Source organism: Mauremys reevesii, linkage group 4, assembly GCF_016161935.1.
Source record: "Mauremys reevesii isolate NIE-2019 linkage group 4, ASM1616193v1, whole genome shotgun sequence".
NCBI lineage: Eukaryota > Metazoa > Chordata > Testudines > Geoemydidae > Mauremys > Mauremys reevesii.
In genome coordinates, this window is record NC_052626.1 from 52,605,965 (window position 1) to 52,612,216 (window position 6,252).

A 6,252-nucleotide genomic window follows, 5' to 3' on the forward strand; every position below is an offset into this window, starting at 1 on the left:
TGGGTTTTGAGAGTCTTGTCAATCCCTGAAAACTGATTCGAGAGCACACTTGGCATTCTGTTTACCTTAGAAGGATGTTGGCTACATTCCCTTCCACACATCACATTCCACTATTCTTAGCTTTACATTGGCAATTGCTCCAACAACACTGCTTTATCCTCTCTTAAAGGAAGAGGGAAGGAGCCACAGCTCCATTTAGGGCTAAAGTTGATTAAATGGAAGCAAAAGAAAATTTTAAAAAATCACCTGAGATATATGTCTCAATGGTGGATATCTTCTTTCAATGTGTCTACATATGATCTCTCCTGTGAACTTTAATGAAAAGCATGACACATTCATACAAAAAAGAAAAAAACTCAAATTTTATTTCTCTTTTCTTACACAGTACTCCGATGTGGTCTATGCTTTTCATCTTTGTGAACAGAAAAGCCATTGTTTGTATCATTTCTAATGTTTAAATGAGATGAACATCAACGTTGGCAATTTCAAATGATCCTAAGGGAATTAGGCACCCAGATCCCATTGAATTACAATGGGATTTGGACACATACTTCCCTTAGTGTTTTTTGAAAATCCCATCCTAAATACCCCATGCTCTTGAAATTTGAGATTTCACAGATGTTTCCTAAGAAAAAGCCTACCACATATTTTTTTCCTTTGAATTTTTTTTAAAGTGTATATAGCCTGTTTCAAGCAAGTAAAGGGTTTAAATACACAAAATGAAAAAAAAATCTACTCCTTCCTACAGGAATGAAATCTGATCAATTTTACCACTCTAAAGTGAGACAAATGATTCTAAATTTTCAGCCTCTTAATTCATTAGTTCAAACATTGTGAGATGCAAGATTTGAAAACTTTCAAAGCCTCCTACTACACTTCTATAAAGAACTAAAAGGGGAGCAGGATGGGGAAAAGAAGGATCTTAATTCAGGTCAGAGGATGGGGAAAAGAAGGATCTTAATTCAGGTAAAAAATGAAACAATTATTCTCTTATGAAGGAAATATCTATTGCTGAACACATGAAGAAAAAGCACTGAAGGCAACAGTATTTTTCTTGTAATTTGCAGAAATTATGTCTGTCTTGAAAGTCAATGTTTTTCTTAGCACTGAAAACAATATTCTTCAACTTCGATTTTTTTTTTCAGGAAAACTACTAAATGAGGTTCTCTTGAGTGCCCTGAAATGTATCTATGTTCCAGTTATAAAGTGCCTGAACTAATTAGAGCATGACCTGCACAATAGGGGATAGACAAAACTTTGCCCATAAATGATGACACTTCAAAGAAATAAAAGAGAGGTTATTGGAGACAGAATTCTGTGAGCTCAACAATTCACAAGGGGCCTTCGAGGCATTTAAATTCAATTCAAACCATTATAGATATGTGGAATGCTGGAGTGAATCTGAGTTTTGCTCAGTGCTTTTGAATATAATTAACTGAAACCAGGGTACTAACTATATACAACAGAGCTACATCTGCATTAGTGATGGGTGAATTTCTAAAGGTTCAGAGTTCAGATTCATTTCAGTTCTTCACTCAGAATTATCCAGGCCTCTGGAAGCTGCCCGTCAAAACATTCAGCCCTCCTTTCCTTCTGCCCGCTACCCATAATCCTTCTTCAACAAGCCCCTGACCCACCCTTCCCATACAACTACGTTCCCTGTTTCTATTGTTATCTTCTTGGTGGGGAGGGGGAGAGTCTGTCAGCCTGTTATCTCCTGATTTCCAACCTCACATTTGCTTTCGGCAGTTCCCTCCACTATTAGCCATTCTTACCTGAAGACCATCAGAAGCTCATCTATCAGCATCCAGCCAATAAGGTAAACAAGTTGCTGGGGCAGAGTCTGCCATAGAGGGGCTATAGTGAGAACATCTCAGTCAGACTGAGGGGGCTGCAGCCTGCATCTAGGGAGCAGTTAGTCCCATCACAAGCTTTACTTAGGCAAAACTAATGTGAATTCTCCTAAAGGCAAGATACAACATGCTTGCTAATACCGTTTTTTCCCCCTGGATACATACAATAAAAGTGCATCCTGAACCATCAGTATAGCATTGCTACTGTAACACTGCAATTTTACTTGACATCAGGGTCATTTTAAATTGGCATTTCCTTCCTTAATTTTGCCTTTGTGTACTGAAGCCTGGGCCACAAGGCATTGCAACTGTTTGAAAGAGAAAAACATTATCATTGACAAAAAGATTTGCAGCTGAGTGCCAAGGCTGAATAATTTTTGTTTGCTTTAGTGCTAGAGCTGCATTAGTCACAACTGCAAATAAGCAAATATGAAAGGGAAGTGTTCTTTACTTCATTTCCCTTCAGTGTACTTCCCACTGTCCTCTTTACATTGCTTCTAACCAGGAGGGTTTGCAAATAGCTTCCTCGGAGAGATCGCAAATGTCAGGTTGTGAATGAAACAGCAGGGGGTATCAGAGCAAGAGAGGGGCAGGACACCGGCACTTCCTCTTTTGTACTCTGCCTCTGCTGTTCCAGGTCCTGAAATGTTGGAAAGAGATTCAAGGTGGAAATTTCCCATGGAGTTTTGGAGACTCATCAGTGAGCCCTAACATGAAAGACATGGTGAGCTGTGGATATTTGGTAGTGAGCTGATTGTAGCTCCCTGCCGTACACTTTGTTTGAAGGGGAGATTCAGAAACTCTGTAGAAAATGAGTCACGAATGTAAAAATTAAACTATTGTCAATGCTGTCAAACATGATAACTGAAGACTATGTGATTAGAGTCTGAAATTAGCAAATGGTCCATTTAGTTTAAAAGGAAAACAAATGTTTAGCATAATCTAGGTACATTGTGGTTTATATATTTTACACACAGAGTGCTGGGTTTGTATGATGAGCAATAAATAAGGCATGAGGCCAACACTGAACATGGAGGAGAAAAGAACAAAACATTTAATAGCTGCTCATTAAGTAACCACGTCCATCCTGTGCACTGAATGAGGCAGGGATCCTGTGGAAAAAAATAGCATGTCATTATCATGGGGTCCACTAGGGCACCTCCTCCTAACGGATCTGGGAATTAGCTCCTTCCAGGTGTTGCACCCTCCTCCGGCAGTCCACCCATCATCCTTTCTCACTCTGCTGCCCCTCTCACTCCAGGAGTTGCAGCTTCCTGTTCATGACTTGGCCTTCCAGCCGGGACACAATAATTCTCCCCTTCCAGGATATCAAAGTCTTTCAGGGAAAACTGTCCCAGGCAGTCCACTCACTCTCCACTGACTGGTCTGTACCACTTCTCCAGTGACTGGTAGGGGAACCTAGGCCTGCCCTCTACTCTGGGTTTCAACATCGGGGCCCTCTTTTCAGTTGTGCAGGTCCATCCTATCCCATGCCTTGCTGCTATTTCCCTGAGCCTTTCTCATCTTTCTGGCTCTCCACCCCCTCTGGGTGTGCCAGACCAAACTCCCTCTGCCCAAGGAGTAACTGGAGGCACTTCCCTCTACAGCCCGAAACACACTTCCAGTCTCTTAGGGAGTGACTGGAAACTACTTTCCTGCAGTCCCTTTCTGCTCTTGGCTCCTTGGCTTTATACAAGCCTGCCTGTTCCTCTCCAGATGAGCCTCATCTATAATTAATCCCTGCTCCCTGGCTCCTTCTCCAGGTGCAGCCTGGGCAGTTAACTGGCCTACTTAGCCACCTTAACCCCCTTCAGGGCTTATGTGGGGTGGATGCACCATCACAGTGATCATAACGCATAAGCACAAATTTAACTTGCACAGGAAACCTTAATTCTGGCATTTCCTAACTGTTGATTTTTGACATTTCCTTGACTTTGTAACCTTAATAATGTTCTTCTAACATATGTTCTCAAAAGAGCAAAATGAAAAAAAAACAAAAAAAACCAGAAATTCCATCATATGACCTCATAATGACACCCACAAGGATCATCACTAGGACTGTAACCTTAAGATCCGCTGTGCAGAACTTTGCCACTTGACCTGAAGTAACTTATAATAATAGGTTATGCAGTGAAGCAGAACTAGAGGGGGCTAAGCTACTTTGCCAGTGAGTTTCACAGATATTTGCTAACAGCAGAGGAATGGTGAGGCTCAGGAACCTTGTGTTCCATTCCAGGCTTTGGAGGGGAGTATATGCTAGTGGGCAAAGACTCTTCTGCCCATATTCCCCAAACATGACACCTTCTGCCCAATCCCCTTCAAACTGTCCCTGTTCCACCGTTGGATTTTCCCAATCCCTGGGTCCTCGTCCTAGTCCCATTCTCCTCTTCTGATCAGTCCAGTTTCCATTCCTCAGAATTCTTATCCCAATTCCAATCTCCTTGCCCAGCAATGTCCTAGTCTCATCATGCCAGACTCCCCATCCCAGTCCCAGTCTTCTTGCCTAACTATTTCCAGGCCTCCTCCTATTCACTAGCTTCTTGCCCAGCCACTCCCAGTCTCCCCACCGCCACCCTCCCACCCCAGTATGTTGAATTTTGCTGAGGCAGTGTAAATCAGCTGCTCTTTTGGGGCTAGGTCCTTACTGTCATAAACTAGCATATCTCTATTGACTTTAATGGCGATAGACTGATTTACACCAGCTAATCTGGCCCATCAGCAAAGCTAGATGTTTAGACAAATACCTTTTTATAACAAGATTCAACATAACATTGCAAAGAATTAAGAAATTGTTGTGGGCCCAATTCTGATCTCACATCCAGTGTTATTTTGATGACTTCCGAGGTTTTACACCTATATATGGGAGGTCAGAACCAGGGCTTCTCTGTTCATCATGTTTTACACTGGAAACTGTTGCTTGTGTAATAATGTTGCTTAGAGGTGCGTGATTTTAACATTTTTACACTAACAAAAGCACCAGTGTAGACAAAGTTATAATAGCAAAAGAGTGCTCTTGCCCTTATATCGTCTTTCATTCAGTAAATTAGTATAAGCTATACAAGAAAAGCACTTTTTTGCTGGTATAAATGGGGTCTACACTAGCTATATCCACAAACCTTTTCTACTGCAAGCAAGGCATTCAGATGCACCCCAAAATGTCTGTTGATATCTGGTTTGCTCCTGGGTAAATCAGACTAACAATTATTATCACATATTCTATGTACAGCAATGCCTAAGATTAAAAAGCTCTAAGGAGGAGTTTTCAGGTTTCCTTCTGAATTTTCTCATGTTTATGAGTTTAAGCAAAATCTCTTAATGACATTATAATGTAGGCGTTGTGCATTATAGATACAGACGTATAATGTATACTGTAGTATCTGTGAAAAAATCTAATCCAAGGAATTCTCTGCAGTGCAGCTTTACATAAGGGCCTGTAGGAGCAGACAGAATGTTATTAGACCATAAAAGCACATCAGGCTGATTTATGGTTTCTGATCAAGGTTTCTGTGAAAATTACTCTGCATCACCAGCTCAAGGTGACTGCTACCATTAATGTGTGGAAAATAAATGAGATGGGGACGCTGATATCAGAGGAAGTAAAAGGAAGCACTGAGCCAGTTTATATAGCACAGGCTTCCCATTTTGTTTTACAGTGCATAGAAGACTGTCATCAAAATGATTGCTTTGGGGCAGAAAAGGCAATTCTTGATAATTAGATCTTATGGCATGTAGCTGGTGCTTTCTGATATCCAGTATGTAAGAACTATCAGGTGAAATATCTTCCTGCTATATGTCATCATCTTCTACTCTGTCCTGTAAACATTCTCTGAATGTAGGAAATGAATAATACAACCCTCTTTCTCTGAAATTATTTTCCAATAGAGAGAAAATTCCAAACACGATTTTTCAGGAGGATCAGTGACTAAAACTATTTTACATATGATCGGATTGTGCTTTGCATTTTGACCAGCATTACAGTAAAGACCAGACATCCTTGCTACAGTTCAGTATCCATCTTGTGCTATATGTTGTTTCATTTATTACTACTGGAATTTTTACACAAAGAAAACTAATCTGTTCATCTAAATATAAATGCATAATGCATTATGTAAAAATTTTAGTCAAGATTGCTGCTGTAAAATGTACAAGAGCTATTATTTAAGTATAGGTTTAGATTTATTAAAGATATACTCATCCTGGGCTCTGAACATATAATGTTACCTTCAATCTTTCTTCATTTTCTCATTAGAGTTTTAAACACACTGCATGGTTTGTTTCTTGTCACTATATTCAGTCAGGAAATAAAATCACTGGAACTATAATGTTTGGATTTCCACATTCACAATGGGGTTACAGTAGAAACTCTAAACTTGGGACTGTGGAAAATAATTCAATGTGC

The 6,252-nt window shown here is 40.2% G+C and overlaps 1 long non-coding RNA gene across 1 annotated transcript; it reads left to right on the forward strand.

Annotated features, from left to right (window-relative positions):
• The first annotated feature begins 3,919 nt into the window (after nt 1–3,919).
• Nucleotides 3,920–5,855, forward strand: LOC120403026. Its single transcript, XR_005597428.1, has 2 exons — nt 3,920–4,057; nt 5,736–5,855. It is a non-coding gene; the product is annotated as an uncharacterized LOC120403026 (long non-coding RNA).
• The last annotated feature ends 397 nt before the right edge of the window (nt 5,856–6,252 follow it).